Source organism: Sinohyriopsis cumingii, chromosome 4 (assembly GCF_028554795.1).
Source record: "Sinohyriopsis cumingii isolate HCF-2022 chromosome 4, ASM2855479v2, whole genome shotgun sequence".
Taxonomy (NCBI): Eukaryota; Metazoa; Mollusca; class Bivalvia; order Unionida; family Unionidae; genus Sinohyriopsis; species Sinohyriopsis cumingii.
The window spans coordinates 112,404,824-112,424,324 of NC_142964.1; the positions used below are offsets into that span (position 1 = coordinate 112,404,824).

Below are 19,501 nucleotides of genomic sequence, written 5' to 3' on the forward strand. Positions count from 1 at the left end.
GTATATCACAGTTGGCCCAATATCAGATCAAAATCATCTGGTGGATTACCAGCGAATAATTGGTTTGTGTTTGCAAATAAAAACCGACCCGATGGCACTCCCGACTGGAACGTCACTGGGATACCAACCGGGTCTTATCAAATCGAAGAAATCGATGAGGAATTACAACGTCGAATAAAAAATATCACAGGAAAAGAATCCAAGATAAAAATAACCGTTCATGAACCAGCCCTGTCTTCTGCGATCGAAATAAGCACCCCCGACTACGCTGTGGATATATATCAGAGTTCGATCAGAACAGTGCTAGGATGGCCTGAGATTCCACCTGAAGCACCATCGATACCACCAGAACCGAAAAAGTCTGATTATGTCACGGATAAGACTTCGTATCACGATATGGCACCATCGTACAAAGATATTTTACTTAGAATAAGGAGTTTGTCGGACGAAGATGGGATTTATGTTAAGTATATGGATGAGGGTGATGGAACTGAATTTTGGTCATTGGGTGGTGAAAGAAACCGACTTAGTCCAAATCAAATTTTTAGATACTTCAGCGAAATTAATCAAGAACATAAAAAACTACAACACCTGCGGCAACTCTTTCAAGAACATCTTTCCGATATAACTTCACTCGACAAGATTATTAAACACGTAGAAATGCTAAATCAGCTTGCATTGGACATGGAATATATCAACTATCGGTTAATTCAGATAATGATTTCTCTCTCAGATACCGATGATTTTAAGCACCGATTTTTAACTGCGCGCTCATTAACAGAAGCAGATCTGCCAAATTATAAATTTCCTCAGTATAGTGTCCCCGAACAAAAAAATCAGTCAGCGATCTCATTGATGAGTTCTTTCCTGACATACTCGCAGAATGGAGAAAAACACTGCCACCGGCAACTATTCTTCGACATAATAATGACCCTGAAGGGACAGGGCGACATGTATCCCCGGAAATCGTAAATATAACCAATGTGGTCGCGGTCAATCTTTTGTATGATGTCATTGATGGCAGCTACAGCACAGACACGACAGTATCAAATCAAGCCCAGCAAGGATTTGTTCTTTATTCATTCACCCCGAAAGAACCACCTGGATATCTGATTGTGCAAGAGCCGATCAATCAGGTTTATTTAAGGTGTTATAGTCCGCTGTTATCAAGAATAAATTTCAAACTGCTGTTATCAAGAATAAATTTCAAACTAACAGACCAATCTGGCCACCTTTTGGATTTAAGGCTTGAAACATTACATATTAATTTACTTGTAAGATCGTAAAGATCTCATCCTAAGGATTTTGTCTGAAGACTTTTATCCTAAAAATCTCATTCAAGAAAACAGCAAATTCTCCTGACAGTCAGCGTGGATATTTTTTTTACTGTCGCTCAGAATTATAAGAAATTTATTTTTTACTGAAAAACTGTCAACGCTATTAATTCGGAAAGGTAATTAACTAGTCAAAATCATGAAAATCATCCGATTTGCTAATTCTGAAGGGTACTTAGCTAGTCAAAATCATGGAAATCGACCGATTTGCTAATTCTGAAGGGTACTTAACTAGTAAATATCATGGAAATCGACTGAAATTTACAAGCAAGTGTAATTTTTGTGCACGAGCAACAGTAAACAATATTTTATTTCTATATTTTTGTGCACATCGACTGATTTGCTAATTCGGAAAGGTAATTAACTAGTCAAAATCATGAAAATCGTCCGATTTGTTAATTCTGAAGGGTACTTAGCTAGTCAAAATCATGCACATCGACTGATTTGCTAATTCTGATAGGGTACTTACTAGTCAAAATCATAAAAATCGTCCGATTTGCTAATTCCATAGGAGTGTTTACTAGTCAAAATCATGCGAATTCAGTAAAAAGCAAAAAATATCTGCAAAGAAATTTATTTTTTACTGACAGACCTTGATTTCTAATTAATCAAGTGAGTATTATATAATGTACCAGCACGTGAAAGTTTTCATACACGACAAACAAGCACTTGAAAACTACATCAAAGAGGTGTTTATGCAGTCCCCGGTCAGTACAGTTCATTTAGTTATTGATGTTTTCGGTAATGAAGACTTTTTATTAACGCAGGGACAGTTAGATGAACTGCGGCAGAAACGTATTTGTATGATCACACGTGACAGAGACCAGATTTTAAATTATGCACATTCCTGCATTAAATTTGATCGGCTTAAGGAAATATTATTTAACTCATGATACAAGTCAGATTGATGCAGGTCAGATTGATGTAGGTAAAAAAAATATTATCTGTATTAGATTGATGCAGGTAAAAATATTTGTTTTACTGTCAGTGCAACCAGACTGACATTCTACTTTCAATTTGATTTACCAGTAATCAAGGGGTTTAACTCTCGATCGCTTCACGATCTGACATAATTTTTTTTCAATTGTCTTACACGAGTATGAATTACCCTCCTGGATTCGTATTCTTCAGATAATGCTGATCTAATTTTTTCGATTGCACGACACAGACAAATTCATCTAGTCGCTGTTCTTCTATGGCAGCCAGTGATTTATATAACTCCGTCTCAATTTTCTTTATAAATTTATACTGAGCAGGTAAAATATACCGCCCTTCCAATTTAGCCTCATACAATGTTTCAAAATCAGACATGATTTTTTTAGGATTTAATTCATCAGATATATTAATTTCATTTTCTTCTAATTTTTAATAGCAGAAATTACATCATTGATATTTTCGTAATTCATTATTTATATAATTATATATTTAAAAGAAAATAAACCAAAAATAAACAGTAGCCATGATGAGCGGTTATCAGTCATGGGTCTTGCACTGGCCTATGTGTTTCACGAGGTCCTTTCAGACTTTTATCTCGGTTGAGACTTTTGTCTTACAGATCTTTTCTTATAGATTCTTGGCATCCTTCGTGATCGTTTCTTTCCTTGACTCTGTCAAGGAAAGCATTCTTTCTAATTGTTTTGTTTTTGTTGGACCCATGTGACGTAGAGCTTTATGCATCCACCGCTACTGTTTATTTTGGGGGGCGCATCACAAACATACCCCCAGCGAATTCTCTAAGCGAAAGTGAAGCGAAATGTTAGAGTATTCAGAAGACTGTCTGTGTATTGCGTTCACGTACATACCCTCCCCCCGAGATCAAATTCCAGGGGTGAAAAACGTCACCCCCACGATTTGACGTGGGAGAGATATGTACATGAACGGCTTCGGCTGCCGCTCCCCAATTAAAACCATATTAATCGGTACCGTCGACATAATATCCGTTACGAGACTCGATCCACTGGCATTGACAGAGTCGGGGACGAGAGTCAGCCGATCTACAATTGCAACATAGTCTAATCTAATGATATAGGATTTAAAAATTATCATGTAGGTAACTATTGACAGACAGTCTGCAGCTGAATTTAAATTCTGAACTAGATTCTAAACATTACTGTGAAAATAACACTTACCTGTACTGACAATTGTTGATTTTATCAAACGCGGAAGTGTTAATGCGAAAATAGACTGCGGCGCAGTGTGTATACAGACGCCACGAACTGTATTGGCTGTAAAAAAAAATAACTGCATACATTTCTGCCTGCCGCTGGATAATATATTACCTTTACAGGTAATGATATATGTTGCGCAATGTCCTTGATGAAATCAAGGGGGAGATAATTGCATCATTGACTTTTACACAGTCGCTGTGGAGTTATCTCCGTTATCTGCATCTACATAGGAAAATGAAATCCAGCTATCAAACCGGTATGAAAACGTTGATTTGGATATTTTATCTGCAACATATTTGACCGAACGCGAGTGAATACCGAAATACTTGCCAGCCACGCCCACTGACTGAAAAATTCTCTCTTCACCGGTATTTATGTTGAGAGATCTGACATCTCTCCTTGTAACGCTCTTAAATTTACCGGTACCGCCTCGTGCAGAATTTTCGCTCTGCGTGATGGCTTGTAAATTTTGAGGAGAGTTATTAAGTTTATTTCTGTCAACGTGATCAATCACAAGACCGTCTTTGATATTTCCGCAAAAATCCTCGAACACAAATCGATGATTATAATAGTTTTTATTCCCAGCTCTGAAATTTAGATAACCAGTATTATTAACAGCACCAACTGGCCTTTTCAACTTACAGTGCCTAATTGTGCCATCACGTGACGCTTCGTAATTCTTGATGATAGGGTGTGGGATAAACTCTTGATTCATTTTATATAATAATGTATTTGTCTAATTTATAATTGTCTGAAAACTTAGTTATATAATCGCGCTCACATTTCAGCATATCATTATCATTTTATATATAATATTTCTTATTTAAATGTTTGTCTTAAATATAATATGGAGGAGTTTGAAAGATTATCTGCAATCAAGCCCCGGAAAGCTTCTAGATTTGATCTTGACTGACTAACCCCTGACTTGCGGAGGCAAGCCCTGACTGGTCTGTTTGATATTATCAGAGATGCCAAAGAAGAATTTCGTAATGATGGGGCATCTCACGTGTGGTCTACATTCAAAATTAGACACGACGACGATGTCAAGGACGCTGCAATGAGTGATGCACGAGCGAAAACAATTATCGATTACCTCAATCAGAAATATCATTTCAGAATAAAGTTTATTGTGCAAGCAGATTCCGATACGTGGATTATCCGTGACAAACTTGACCCTGTCCTTGCTAATGCAAAAACCGCTCTGTTAAGTAAAGATTCCAAACCAGGAATGTTAACTGGGATTGACAGACCATGTTACGCTCGAGCGTATCCTGTGACAGCGGTCATTTATGGAATCTATCAGCTAAATGATAGACCTAACATTAACGATCTTACCCAGATGAGATTTTCAAAGCTGAATTGTGTAGCCGAGCGGGTAATGGAACATTTTAAAAATGCAAAGCGTGGAAACGGTTTAACTGATCTGCGACGTGAAAAAAAATAGCGAAGTGGGCTGAATCGGTTAAGGATACAGGAGCGTCAATAAACGATGTTGCTGAGTTATCATGTAAATTAAAATTTCCAATGGTAGTAAAAACGTTAACGGGGGAGGTTTTATATGAATCAGCGAATAAGGGAAATGGAACACCAATTAAAATTATTGACCATAACGCTCACGCTTGGACTAACGCAGTAACAATATTTCCACGAAATCGTGTTGTGAGATATTACTCGTCAGAGAGCTTTTGGGGTGGAATATTTGATGCTATCAGCCAGATAAGCGAAAACGACCCCGTGTCAGTGTGGTTGTTTAAAAGTTCCGAAGATGGCGGGTATGATCAATTTGTAAGACCTAACGGCGAATTATATCGTAAAGAATCTCTCCACGAAGAAATGAGAAAACTCGCACAGAGATACACAGAAAATACTGAGCAGTTATTAATCAATTGTTTTACAGTTCCGTCAGTTGCTGCCCACGCCGCGCGAGAGAGAAATTCATGGAGACCAACACACGCTGAGTTCCTTGAAGATGTCCAGGATAGTTGTATCGAATACGGACACGGCGGTTTGTGGAACACCGAGTATAATATCAGCGAGATGATTTACGTGGACATGGCCGCGTGTTATCCCGGAAGTTTTCTTGGGATGGGCGAGTGTGCTGGATATTTTAAAAGATTTGGTCATCCTTGCCATGAGATGGTAAGAGTTTCAATTAATGGTCCATTACCCAATTTTGATCTGACAGGATTTGCTCGTGTAATGTCGTTTGAATTCACTATGAATTTTCATCATTGCTGTTATATTTGGTTTGGCAGACACTTCTCGGAGAAACGTTGGGCACCAATAGTGTTATTACGATATATGCTTGACAGTAAAATATTGATATCCTTGGTTGTCAGTGAAGCAATTATATCATGTCGGCCGCAGACTTCGGTTGGGTTAACAACACCGGAGTGTATCAATCTCGATGAGGTCATCGAAGAATATGCGGGGGAATATCCAGACCTGTCTGCGGATGTCATTGTTAATGATGCTCCTAATATTCTTAAGATTAAACTCAATAACAGTGAAAAAACAGCAAAGGATCTTGGTAGAAGAATAATCGGTAAATTTACTCAAGGTGGTGCATACGATCATAAACGGCATCACTCACGATTGATTATGGATGATGTTGAATTAGATTTTATAATTAATGATGCCACTGCGAGAAATATACTTTGTAATCGAGGAGATGCTTACTTGTCTGACGGAACACGGTTGGGCACAATTGTTAGTTACATTAATGAAGAATCACCTCAGTACACACATTTAAGATCTTCGATGCTTGCTTATGTTTCTATAAATTTGCTATCGATGATAAATAGATTCCTGACACTGCAGTTAGAGTTGCAACGGATTCATTTTATATCGATAAAAGATATTCAGAATTACTGGCTCGTTTCACAAGCAATTATGAATCATGGAGTTCATGGAGAATAAAACAAGAAATGTTACATTGTTATTGTGAATCCGCGGATGTTGCGGTTAAAGATAGTTATTGTAAATCAGAATTATCAGAAATGTCGTCGGCGCCGTCTGTGTATGATCGAGTGTCCAGACACAAAACCGTTTATTTGAACGGGTCGGGAGGTTCTGGTAAGACAACTCGAGTGATTGAATTATTTCGACAGAATTCAGATATGATTGTGCTAACACCAACACACAGACTTGCCAGGGAGTTGAAACAACGAGGAGTCAATTCTTGTACTTATCACAGCTTTTTCAAATACAGCGGTGGTGTGTGGACTCCAGATCGAATGGGAGAGAAATATATTCCAAAAGTTATAATTTGGGATGAAATATGTACGGTACCGTTAGAAACATTAAAAACATTTCTCGATTGGTTATTAACAAAAAATACTGCAGTGGTTATGTGCGGCGATCACGGTCAGCCACCTCCGTTTGTTGGACCATTTCCACACGATTGGTTGAAGAATTTTGTTGATTACTACGAAGTAGTGGCAGATGATCACAGATCTCTTGATGCAGAATTAAAGGAATTTTAAACATTAATCAGACTACAACCGAATAAAATTCAATGTGAAATTATGCGTAAAATAATTTCAGAAACTTCAATGAGCGACTTTTGGAAAACGTGGAGATCAAACGATTTGATAGTGGCAAGTAGAAAGATAGTCAGATACACACTTCAACAGCAATTATTTCAATTACACAAGAAAAAAAATTCAACACTGCCAGTGCCATTGTGTTATAGACCAGCTGATTCGTGGTTACAGAATATTGACGTTGATAAACCAGGACAGTCAGGGAGGAAGCAGAATCTCGTATTAAATGATGTTGTTGCAGTTGATGTCAATGTTGTTGAAGAAGCACTGCGCGCCGATAAATCCCCGTGGACGCTAGGATACGCAATGACGATTCGTTCATCTCAAGGACTGACTATCTCATATACAGTTGTTTGGATCATTGATGATCGAATCAGTGGTCAAAGTAAGTTTACTTGGCTGTGTCCAGAGTCAGAAGAATATCTCAACTGCGAAGGATTGTTTTGGATGAGTCAATGGCTATGAAATTAATAATGAAAACAACAATGATATAATAAGAAAAAAATTAGCTGGTTATAAACAAAGTGACAAAAAAAAAGTAATCGAGAATTTGACCTTGATGTTGAATTTATAATGACACTGAAACAACAGCAGAATAATCATTGTGCAGGCTGTAATTGTATAATGTTGTGGCAGTATTCGGATAAACATTCAAGACAATTCCCGTAGATAGAAAAGATAATCGTCTTGGTCATACACGCGAAAATGTGATGCTGACCTGTCTTGAGTATAATCGACGTCGGGGTGCTGGCACCAGTGCTAGTTAAGTGATCTGGGCGGTAATTGTGTGTCCTCGGGAATTACTTGTAATTGTTCACGTGTGAATCCACGTTGAGGAGCAGTTGAATCCAGTCTGTAGATTGCTGGTCTACCAGTAGATCTAGTTATGTTAGATATTATCTTGTGTGTAGTGATGCTCCAGATAGGATTAGTCGCTCTTTTTTTTTTTTTTTTTACCCTTTTCAAGTTCACCTGGTTCATATAAATATCTTACAGTGACATCGCCCAGTATTGGTTGTGTTGAAAAATCACGTTGTTGTTGTTGTTGTGGGGTTTAACGCCATTTTTCAGCACACGATTGGCTATGCATGGCGGCCAGTATTAATGGTGGAGGAAGAACCCGGGAAAACCCCGAGAAGAACCACCGACCCACGAGAAGCTACTGGCAAGCTTTCTCACATACCCACATTGGCCGGAAAAATCACGTCGTTGTGGTATATGTTTTTTGGTAATTGCGTTAATAGGTTTCATGTTGGTTGTTCGAGTTATTTCATTATTTAATGCAGCTATCACACCTGGTAATCTTGCAACCCATTCGCGTGATCTCTTGTCCTGAATGAATTCCTTCGCGTATTGGTATCCAAATAACCGCTCAGCAAGTGTTCACTTAAATCGCTCAACAATTGCCTGATCACGGTGAATTTCAGTATGTCCTCGTCTGATGATGACATTATGTTGCTTCCTCAGCGATGATACTACACCCTGAAATTCTTTGCCAGGATCAACTTGTAACAGATGTGGCCATCGTAGAGGTCCTCGTTGATAAATTCGTTCAAACGCAGAAGCAACCTCAGATACTGTTTCAGTCGTTAACGGTTCTGCATCTTTGTATCTACTTGCAACATCAACTACAGTTAGCGCAGATTTATATGTTATTTGACGTCTTCGGATTTTAATAGTATCATGTGGCAGAAATAATATATCAGCTTGATGAACTTCATTAGGAACACTGACATCAAAATGTGCAAAATGAATTTGTTTAGGCGGTGGTTGGTAAATTTGCCATACTGCCTGTTTGGATAACCAATTATTAGCAGTAACGCGCGTAAGTTTTGCTGCTTCAGCGAGGTTACTAATTGCTGCGCTACCCCTCCAGTATCCTTTTGGGGAATAATAAATCGACTCCATTTATAATTAATTACCAGCACCTAGCGCTAATTTACCTTTCATTGCGGATTTTATTAACCAACTAGCTAACCTCTCCTTGAAAGATTTATCAGTGATGGAATTTAGCGCGTGAATTAATTTCACATCCGCGAGATGGCTATCTTGTAGATTTTTACTTTTATAAGCTACATCATGAGCATGACACGCATTATCAATAGCGTTTATCGGATACTCACCTGGTTTTGGTTGATCTTGGTCATCAAGTCTGATACAAAGTCTGGTTCCAGGGCCACAGTAATTATATCCTGGGAGGTGTTTTTCTCCCGGGTATTTAGCCCACGGAGTCCCGAGTAGTTTTGTTAATTTTGCTGCAATATCACCTCCGTGTTGCGTTTTTTTTTTTGTTTTTTTTTTTTTTAACCTGACGCTGGTTTTGACTTTGGTTTTGGTTTTGACTTTGGCTTTGGTTTTGGCTTTTGCTTTGGTTTTGGCTTTGGTTTTGGTTTTTCACCTGACTGCACTGACTTGTCAGTAGAAATAAATTTAAATTTCTTTGTACCGCATTGCTCACACTTGCCCGTAACCGCAGATCTGTTATTTTTTGTTGTAATGGTTGTTAGATCACTTGTTGGCGTGCGCGCCCTGCATTTCACACAATATAAATCCATATTTATTTTATATTATTCTAATGGAGATCGCTGACTTTTCTGCTACAAGGAAACGAGAACCAGTTAAGCATCACGCAGCGCTACCAAATTCTGTTCGTATGATTATTATAGGTCCATCTGGAAGTGGTAAGACGCAGTTGTTACTTAATTTAATAATGAAGTGGATGAAGTGGGATAAATTATATCTGGTAGCTCCATCTGTACACGATCAACGATGCTACGAAGTGTTAAAAGATTTTAATGAAAGTGCAAAATCGTTAAATGAGAGCGGAGAGGATGTTGTTGAATTTATAACTGACATTAATGAAGCGCCAAGTATTGATGATATTGATGGAAAGTTAATAAATTTAGTTGTTTACGATGATGTAATATTGGATAAACAATTAAATCCTGCCAGGATATTTTCCAGAGGTAGACACAAAAACACAGATGTAATTTATGTAACCCGGCGGTATACACAAATTCCTAAAGTGATCAGGGATAAGTGTAATACTCTTACTGTCTTTAACGGAGTTGATACTCACACGTTACATCAGACCTGGTGTAGCGGTGATATGAACATGAATAAATTAAAAAAATTCTTTAGTCGTGCTAAAATAATCCCGCATGGGTTCATAACAATAAATTTACACGATCCTAGAACACGGTATCGAGTTGGTCTTGATAAAATTTTTGGATGATTAGCAGCAGGGAGGGCGACTCTCTCAACGCGTCACCGAATAATCGCGCATTTTGTTTTAAAACGATTTTTGTGATCTCCCAGGAAGTCGTATTTTGACGAAATACAGGTGAACCATTTAGAGCTTGTTCGCCCTCCCTGCTGCTATACAAGTACATAAGCTGCTTCATAGGAAAATTCAAACGTACAAGCATTTGAATTAGAAATGTACCTAACACATCTTTGGCACTAGGATAAGGACCGCCCCCCTCCCCCAACATAAACAACTGGGCATAAATTTTACAAAACGGAGTAAGATGCAGAGCGTGACATCTAGTTGGGCAGGAGAAGCCGCAGAGACAGATGACAAGATGAGACACGCTAGAAATTCAGGGCCACTTGCGGCCCCCGGCTTGTTTGGAGGCATTTTAATCGCCACAACCAAATTAATAAGCGTCGATTAAATTTATCATACTTTATTTAGTACGATTTTCGAATGAGAAAACAAGTTCTAGAAACTTGACCAATCTTAACCGTCTGTCTTGTTAATATAAATGTGTTGTTTCTAAATTTAACAAAATGCCATGTCTGTCTGCTTTGTAATATTAGAATATTTTAGGCATCAATATGTAAAGTATCTGCACATGTATATACATATATACATGTATATATGCTAGTGACCTTATACTAAATAAATATTATTATTATTATTATAATCGCATTCTCCCAATCATTCTCATTGTTGACACTTTTATTGTTTGTTACCAAAACCATTCACACCCTTTCAAACTATTGACACCGACTGGGCATTGCACTGCTCATATATGACCAATCAAAATCTAAAGAATATTGAGCGCGGATCTTACGCCGTGTGAGTAATCAATAAAGTACCCATCGGGGAAGGAAGACAATATTTTGGGAAGTAAAACAAGGTCAGTTTCCTTGTTTAAAGGAGAGGGTAGAGAGACATTCGATCTGGATCTTATAACATATAGTGATATATATTAGAGACTCAGAAAAAGCTGCAGTTGACCTCTATTTATAATTTTATTGTCAGGTAAGAGTTCCCTTCCTGTTGTGTTGACGTTTCGTTCGCGGTCTACTCGTCTATTCTCAGTGTTCCAAAAACGTTGGACTTTAACTTTTGTTGCATTTCCCAAGCTGGCCAGTGCACAACCATCGGTTTGATCTGTCTGCTTTCGTAATTTAGTCTTCATTTATAGAGCACCCTCAAAATAACATAAATTTTATGTAAGTGTAAATATTTAGATACAGGGCATATGTCCACGGTGGGTGGGTGCAAGCCGGTGACCGATATATTATAGTTGTCGAAGGTATAGTTACTTTCCATTTCCTCACTCGGCGATGAAAAATCTAGACAAAATTATTCAAGTTTTTGATGCTAGATATTGTAGATTTTTTTGTTTCTAAAATGCCCAAATTATAACTGGAAAAAATGTTTACATATTCCTAAGTCCATCTCTCGTTGACAGATAGTTAAACCTTAAGTTGTAGGTTGTCATTGAAAAGAATAAGTCAGCACGAACAAAACTTCTTCCTCTGGAAATTTCTTAAGTTCATTATTGTTCGGATTGTGCAATAAAAATCAAATTAAAGGTAGACTTGTAGACAAAATATATGTTGATGGAACATGAGAAAAACCATGCAGTTCTGAAGTTTCTTAGTTCGCTATGGAACCAGAAGTAGGATGGTGAGCAGAGTTTTAGTTTACTAGTGTCATTTCAGTACCAGCACTTAATAGCAGCACATATTATGAGGCTGTCCTCATATTTTGTTTCACCAGTGTTGCATCTAGGGTCATGTGAGTTAAGGACATTCATTGTCCTCTTGTCCCCAAATTGGAGCAGACACAAAAATGTAAAAGAGAAAAATAGCAGTTTGTGCCAAAAGTAATAGTAAAAGATAAAATCCTGCCCAACAGGTTAGGACTTTAGGGATGTAGGGCCAAAATTTTGGGAAACCAGAAATCATGTATATAACATTTAACACTGCATCATCCTCCCAGAATGTCAGGGTTGTTGGAATAGGAGATACGAGTTGAGTTCTAGACAATGAGAATTAAAATGTTAAAAGACTTATAAGATGAAGATAATTGGTTATATTAAGATATAAACCTGACCCCATATAAATTATAGTTTTGATGTACCAAAAATTCATTCTTTCTTGTCTGAAATTACTGATGAGTCTTGTACTGGATAGACAAGATGTAGATTACTTGTACATATTTTTATGTTTTATAATTTTAGGCTTAAAAAGTAATGCCAACTTTTATGTGGTAAAATACCTTTTTTTTCATGCATATAATTAATTTAAATTTAAAGAAACACAGTCTAATTTCCATATTTTATTTGTCTCATTGGTTGCATCTAATTATTTGTAATTTGTCACTTTCTTGCACTCTACATGCTGTGAATTTAATAATAGTGATTTAACATCAGTCTGTGCAGTTGAATTTAAGATTAAATGATGCATAAAAAGAACAATACAGAAGAAATATTTGTTAACTCATATTTGTCACTGGGTGCTTGTTGTAGATTGTTCAGCTCAGCATCTTGAAATGTAGCAAAATTTACCAAATTCATTTTACAAACAAATGATTTACAGTTTGTATTGGCAGAGTAAAACCATTCATACATGCAGGAAAAGAGTACTCGTAACCTGCCATGTTGATCCTGGAATCCATTGATAAAGTGCAAAGAGGTCTGCTAGTTAGATCACTTCATAAAGATCAAGTGGAAATTCTTGAAATGAAACCTAGATGATGTTTGAACTACAGATGCAGATTTTTATGTTGTTGAGCAGAACTATGTATAGTAACAAAAGGCAATAAAGCATCTTTGGCGTCACTACAGTGTTAGTCTATAATTCTTTGTTCTCTCTGTCTGTAAACACTTTGTTTTTGGAAAGATAACCAACATATTGTTCATGGTATTTGAACCAAACTTGGTACATGTGTCAGGTTGGTTGCTTAGAGGTGCTTTTTGATGCTTAGAAATTTCCATATTCTCAGTTTTGTTGTGTTACATGAAATCAAAGTGTAGCATAAGTAAAATTGAAGATATTTGGGCATGAGGATGGGAATATAAGGTATCTTAAGATGGCCCTTGCATTTTATTGTACTGTTTCCAGGCAAAGTAAATAAGTTGAATCTTGTTTTTGCAGCAGGCTGAATGCTGTATATTATTGCACTGGTTACTTGTAATCACAAGGTTGCAGGTTCGAACTCCGACCAAGTCATACCAAAGACTTATACAAATGGTACAAACAGCTGCCTTGCTAGGCACACCCATCATTAAGAGGTTAGTCTTAGGACTGGTCATCCTGGTGTCAGAATAATATGATTGGGTTGGACATTATGCTACGTGTCTGCAGCTTGATTATCCACTGATAGACATCGCTATAAACTGCCACACTGCAGATATCATAGCAATATGACTGAAAAATTATTAAAGCTATGTTAAAAATCCAAATAACACACATACACACACACGCTTGTAATCACATCAGTTTGCAATCTCCTTGTGTCATTTCTCTTGGTAAATAAAAGTGTATTGTGGCCACACATTAACTTTAATGGGGGAGAACTGTAAAAGCCTCATCATTTGTCCATCTGTTTGTTTGTTAACAACTCTTATCTCCAAAACCACTGGGTGGAAGTATGTGTGTATGATTTGAATCAAACACTTATAAAACATCATATTTCAAGACTAAAATATACACCAATTAATGACTATACAAACTAACAACTTGTTTTCACTCTTTGGAGAATGTGATGTGATCTGGATTTTTAACATAGCTTTAACAATTTTTCAGTCATATCGATACGATGTCTGCAGTGTGGCAGTTTATAGTGATGTCTATTACTGGGGCATCATGCCGCAGACATGTAGCATGATGTCCCACCCTGTCACATTATCCTGACACCAGGTCGACCAGTCCTAACACTAACCTCTTAATGCTGAGCGCCAAGCGAGGCAGCTGTTAGTACCATTTTTGTAAGTCTTTGGTATGACTCGGCCGGGAATCGAACCCACGACCTCTCGCATCCGATGCGGACACTCTAACCACTAGGCCACCAGAGCAGTCACTCTCTTTGGAGAAAAGAAAATAAATATATTCAGTCAAGTTTGAATTAAATTTTCAGGTAAGACTCAAGATTACACAAAGCACCACTACAAGCTGCAACTAAAATGGTTGCATTTGCATCAGTTTCAGAATTTGCAAGTAAAAATTGTTTTGCGGTATGCATTTTGGCAACTTTAAGAACAGCATGCGGCAATGCAGATATTGCAGAAATGCTCTGAAATTACTGGTATCATTGATATGTACCAAGTATTATAAATAAATATTGTAACACCCAGTACAATTTAATTAACACCAGAAATCCATCTTTACATGTAACTAGTCTGGCATACAGCCAGAAAGTGACCAGTCTAATGCATGACCTACTTCAACTAATGGTACTGATCCAGAGAAATGCTAAGAGAGCAATACCAACATGTTTCTATAAAAGTAGAGATGTCTTTAATACAGAAACTGTCTTTGGAAGAAAACAAACGTCATTCATCAATATGAAGAGAAACTGATTTATATAAACTGTGATTTTTACTGGCTGGTCTAAGGTTACAGGAGATGATGACTGTTGTCATTTCTGTCAGACTGATGTTGGTATACAGTTGAATATAACTGTACATGTACTTTAAAAAAAGTTATTACTCATTAATTTGCTTTAATTACCACCTTATCATCTTCTACAATTTATTTCCCACTCAAGTAATTCTAATGACACCAAATTATTATAGGTTTATAACTTAAAATTTTAAATGGCTACTAAAATGCTAAGTTAGTTTGCCCTGTGGCTTCTTAGATTAGTGTAAATTTGGTTATTTCTATATTGGCAGTGTAGAAGATACATGTGCACACAATATTATTAATGTTTACTAGTATTGTTATTTATTGAACGAATGGAGGCAATATAATTCTGGTATGTCTTTAAAACAAAGCATGGTTTTATTTATTGTTTGGGCAAGTGCCTTTCTCTATCACAAAACCTTCCATCTTTACCACATGATAATCTTTGCAAACAGCTATAAAATTTCAAACCACCAGTGTACCATGGAAGTTAGCTCTTGGGTTGTAATGTGGTAAAGAGAAAGTTAATCCATTGTTCGGCCATGAAGATACTCATTTTGAAAACATGTGCTGTAAAAATGTGCATCTAAAGCGTGGTCCATCTGATCAACAGACTCAATTGTTGCAGAAAAATAGCTAGTGAACGTATAAGTATGAATAGTTTCCCTGAATGAGATATCCTCCAAGAACTCTTATTTGTAGCAGTAACAGAATCCTAATTAGGGTCACAAATTGAAGGCTGGACTCGCTTGTTTAGTAATGTATATGGCTCTTTTCTTTTATCAGTTGTATAAGTAAGTAGTGCTTGTTATTTTTAGTGTACTGTAAGACTCACCATTATCACACATTTCTTGTTACACAGTGGGTATGGTCATATATCCCTTTTAAGATGGTATTGTCCATGGCTCTCATGGACAGTATTATAACAGGAAATGCTGTATGTTGTTAAGTCCTGAAAGAAATTTAAAAAAATTCAGAATACAAATTATTAATCTGTATCAAGCAGCCACCATTTGGGAGTGTCAAAAAATGTAATATAGATTTAGTTGTTCTATGGAGGTTAATTTAATATGGAATGTATAATGTTGGGTCTTTAATCATATGACTGCTTTAGCAAGGTGACTGTTGGAGTAGGCTTGATTATCACTCTTTCCTTAGTGACTGATGCAATACACATTACACATAGTAAGCTCACATAATTATACCTGATTTACAATATCCCTCTCCTATTCCAAAACCTTCCAAAAGCAGTCTGTCACATTGGGATCTTATTTGCAGTTACTTTAGATGGGAAACTAATTGGCCTTGGATTTGCTTTTGCAATTTAGACATTGTCTTATAGAACCCTCTTCAGTCTATATAAACATACATTCTTCACTAATTAGTATACATATGTTGTTGCAGTTGAGTAGGTTTTACATCCATCCCATTAGGCAAATTAAATCAACAGTAATCAATGGCTTCTCTTGTTGTTGGCAGAGATCGACTTTAGAGTCACCGAAAGATCTCTTATCATATCTAGTTGGTCCTAAATGCAAGTAGTGTTAGAACTTACATCAGATATGGCTGCCATCTTGAAAATATTGTTATTGCCACTTTTCCTGAATGGATGGTTATTAGCACATGGCTTTTTAACTAAAAGTCTTCTAATTAAATCTTTCTTGTCCTCAGTGATGTCTTGTTTGGCCTAAATGTAAAGGGAGAGGTTGCTCAGTTGGTAAAGTGTTAGATTTGTAATTCAATGATTCTGGGTTTGATACCTGCCCAGATCAGCACAGGTTGGCTATCCATGCCATTAGGAAAGGCACTTAGCTCTCATTTTGATACAGCCAGGAATATGTTGAATGTTCAAAGTACCATTAAAAGAAACAAAAGCCTTAATGAAAATAGTGCCTATCTTGCACCCAATACATCTCTCACTATGACTGATTGTGAAAATCGTATCACTAAAGAATATCAGATGGTCTCAACATTAGCATCTACAAAGAAACAGTGATTTGTTGTTGAACTCTGTAAATTCTTTTCAGACAGTACTGCTTCAGTCCCTTCAGGGGTCTTGTGTTACTACTGTAATTGCCAGTCTCCATTGTCGACTGGAATATGAAATTTGTGTTCTTTTACATATCAGGAGTCCAGTGAAAATACATTTTCAGAGGTACAAAACCTTTTTCAATGTGTTGAAACAACTGTAGGTTTGCTGATGTTATATTATGATTGTTATGGGCAGTGATTCTTTAACCATTGCTTTCAACTGCGAATTAATAAATGAAACCTTGATTGCATTTTATCCTTGAAATCAGCAGTCTATGGATATTTTGAATCAGTTTAATGAAACTGTCAACTTTTAATATGAAATCACAGATCTTGTGTTAAGTTTTCTCTTTTCTTGGCAAATTCTTAAACAACCATGATTATGTACACTGTAATATTAATGAATGATAATAACTGAGCTATAGAATTAACTGGCAATCTGATTAAGTCACCAAGCTACTTCCCTGTTACTTGGATCTAATTTTATATTGCAAGTTTAATATTTATATTAACTAATTGATAAATTACTACGTCTGACTGTAATCTAAGTTTCCATTTGGTTGACTTAACATAGGGAAGGAGGAGTTATGTTTCTCTTACGATCTGTAAATCATACAATTACTGTTGCCTGATCACATGGTGACTTGACTTTGTGTGTTGATTTGATTTTTTGTGCGTGTCCTGGCCACTTTTTTTCTCAATTTGGAATGCCCTCTTCCCACCTTGTACCTGTAGCTGACATGCTGCACATGTGACATTTGCCTTATTATACTGCTTCCAGATATTTGTACCTACTTGTCCATATATGGAATACATATCTGAGTGAGTTCCAAGCCGTATGTAGAACTGTGACAATTAATCACATTTAACATATTTAGAACATGTTTTTCCATTTTTCCACAAAATCTGTGTACAGCATTGCATAACAGACGTTTCAAACAACCAGTCATAGTACATATTATACAATACACTTGGTTAAATGAAACTTAGCGAATGCCACAAATGTGTGAAATATAGTTTTCACAGTGATGTTTAGTTGTGCAAATCCTCTATAAATTCCCTTGCCAACCCCACTGACCACTCCACCCTCCCCTTAAAAATCTGTAAGTGCATTGTCAGATATACTGTATTCTGTTGTTGCTGTGGGGTTTAACACCAATTTTCAGCACACGATAGGCTGTACATGGCGGCCAGTATTAATGGTGGAGGAGGAACCCTGGGAAAACCCCGGAAAGAACCACCAACCCACGAGAAGCTACTGGCAAGCTTTCTCACTTACTCACATTGGCCGAATCCGAGACTCGAACCCACGCAGACAGAGGTGAGATGGCAGTGATCTGTAATGGAGAGCGCTTTAGACCACTCTGCCTGTATTCTGTAACATTCAGTACTAATGAAGCTCATTCTGATGATATATGCACTTGGCCTCTAGATCAACCTTCGTAATCAAGCACTTTACTGAGTGACTTTTTGGAATGAGATGCTTTCATTATTATCTAGTTATTTACCAGTTGTTCTTGGTTTGGGTTATACAGAGGTTGAGATCTAGTTTTCTGTGCTCGTTGATGGTCAGTAATATCTCTTCTGTTGCGTGCAGTTCCTGTGCATAAAACTTACTGTAATTGTCAAAACACATGATCAATACTGATATGTCAGTAATGATGAGAAACTTACGTTAAGTTTTACTTATTATACACATTTGTTAAAACATACTATAAGGTGTCTGTTTACAGATGTTGTTCTCATATAAAAACTACCTCACCTACAAAATGAAAATTCCCTCAACGAAAATGCATGACGGCATGAAATTCCTGGAGAAACCAAATTGCATGAGTGTAAAAGTATTTAATCCAATAGTAATAAAATTCCCCAGTCAAGTTACTTTGCTGGAAGAACTTGCTGGTTTTGATGTTATTCTTATATACTATGCCATGTTTTTTGTGTCATGCAGTGAATTTGTCACTTCTTGTTTTGATTGGTTTTATGGATTGATGCTAATTATTCCAGTCATGGGTAAACAATAACCACCTTTCAAAATTGAAAGTAGACTATTCACTGTGTGATACATTGGAAGTGTAGACCCTCAAAATGGGATCCAAGTAGACAAGACATAAACTTAATGCAAAAATGGCCATTAAGTGATCAGTAAAGTATTTGAATAAATATGGGGAAAAGAGATTGATTTTTTTTTTTTTACAGTGTTTTAAAAATATTAATATAAATTGTGAATGATTGAACACATTGCTGGTTCTCAAAAAATTATCACACAATCATTGTGGGGTCAGATTTTGGAAAGCTGGAGTTAATCACCATTTTGAATTGGGAGAAGTGGAGTGTGTTATCAGTACTTTTATGTGGTCAGCAGTCTACTGGGGCTTACCGTATTTTTGCATATATAAGACGCGTCTTATATTAAATTTTACTTACCCCGCACCCAAAGTGCGTCTTATATTTGTGGGCGTCTTATCTAATTATTTTTTTTTACACAAACGAAAACTCAGTCAACAATTTCTAAAATAAACATTTACTAAAAATACTGTTTGTCTTGATTTTAAAT

The 19,501-nt window shown here is 36.7% G+C and overlaps 1 protein-coding gene across 1 annotated transcript in view; it reads left to right on the forward strand.

The window, feature by feature from the left end:
• Positions 1–11,137: 11,137 nt before the first annotated feature.
• Positions 11,138–19,501, forward strand: part of LOC149801912 (unconventional myosin-IXb-like) — a 333,412-nt gene continuing 325,048 nt past the window's right edge. Inside the window, exon 1 of the mRNA XM_089956299.1 lies at positions 11,138–11,317. The gene's annotated coding sequence lies outside the window, so the exon portion shown is untranslated. The remainder of the gene's footprint in view (positions 11,318–19,501) is intronic.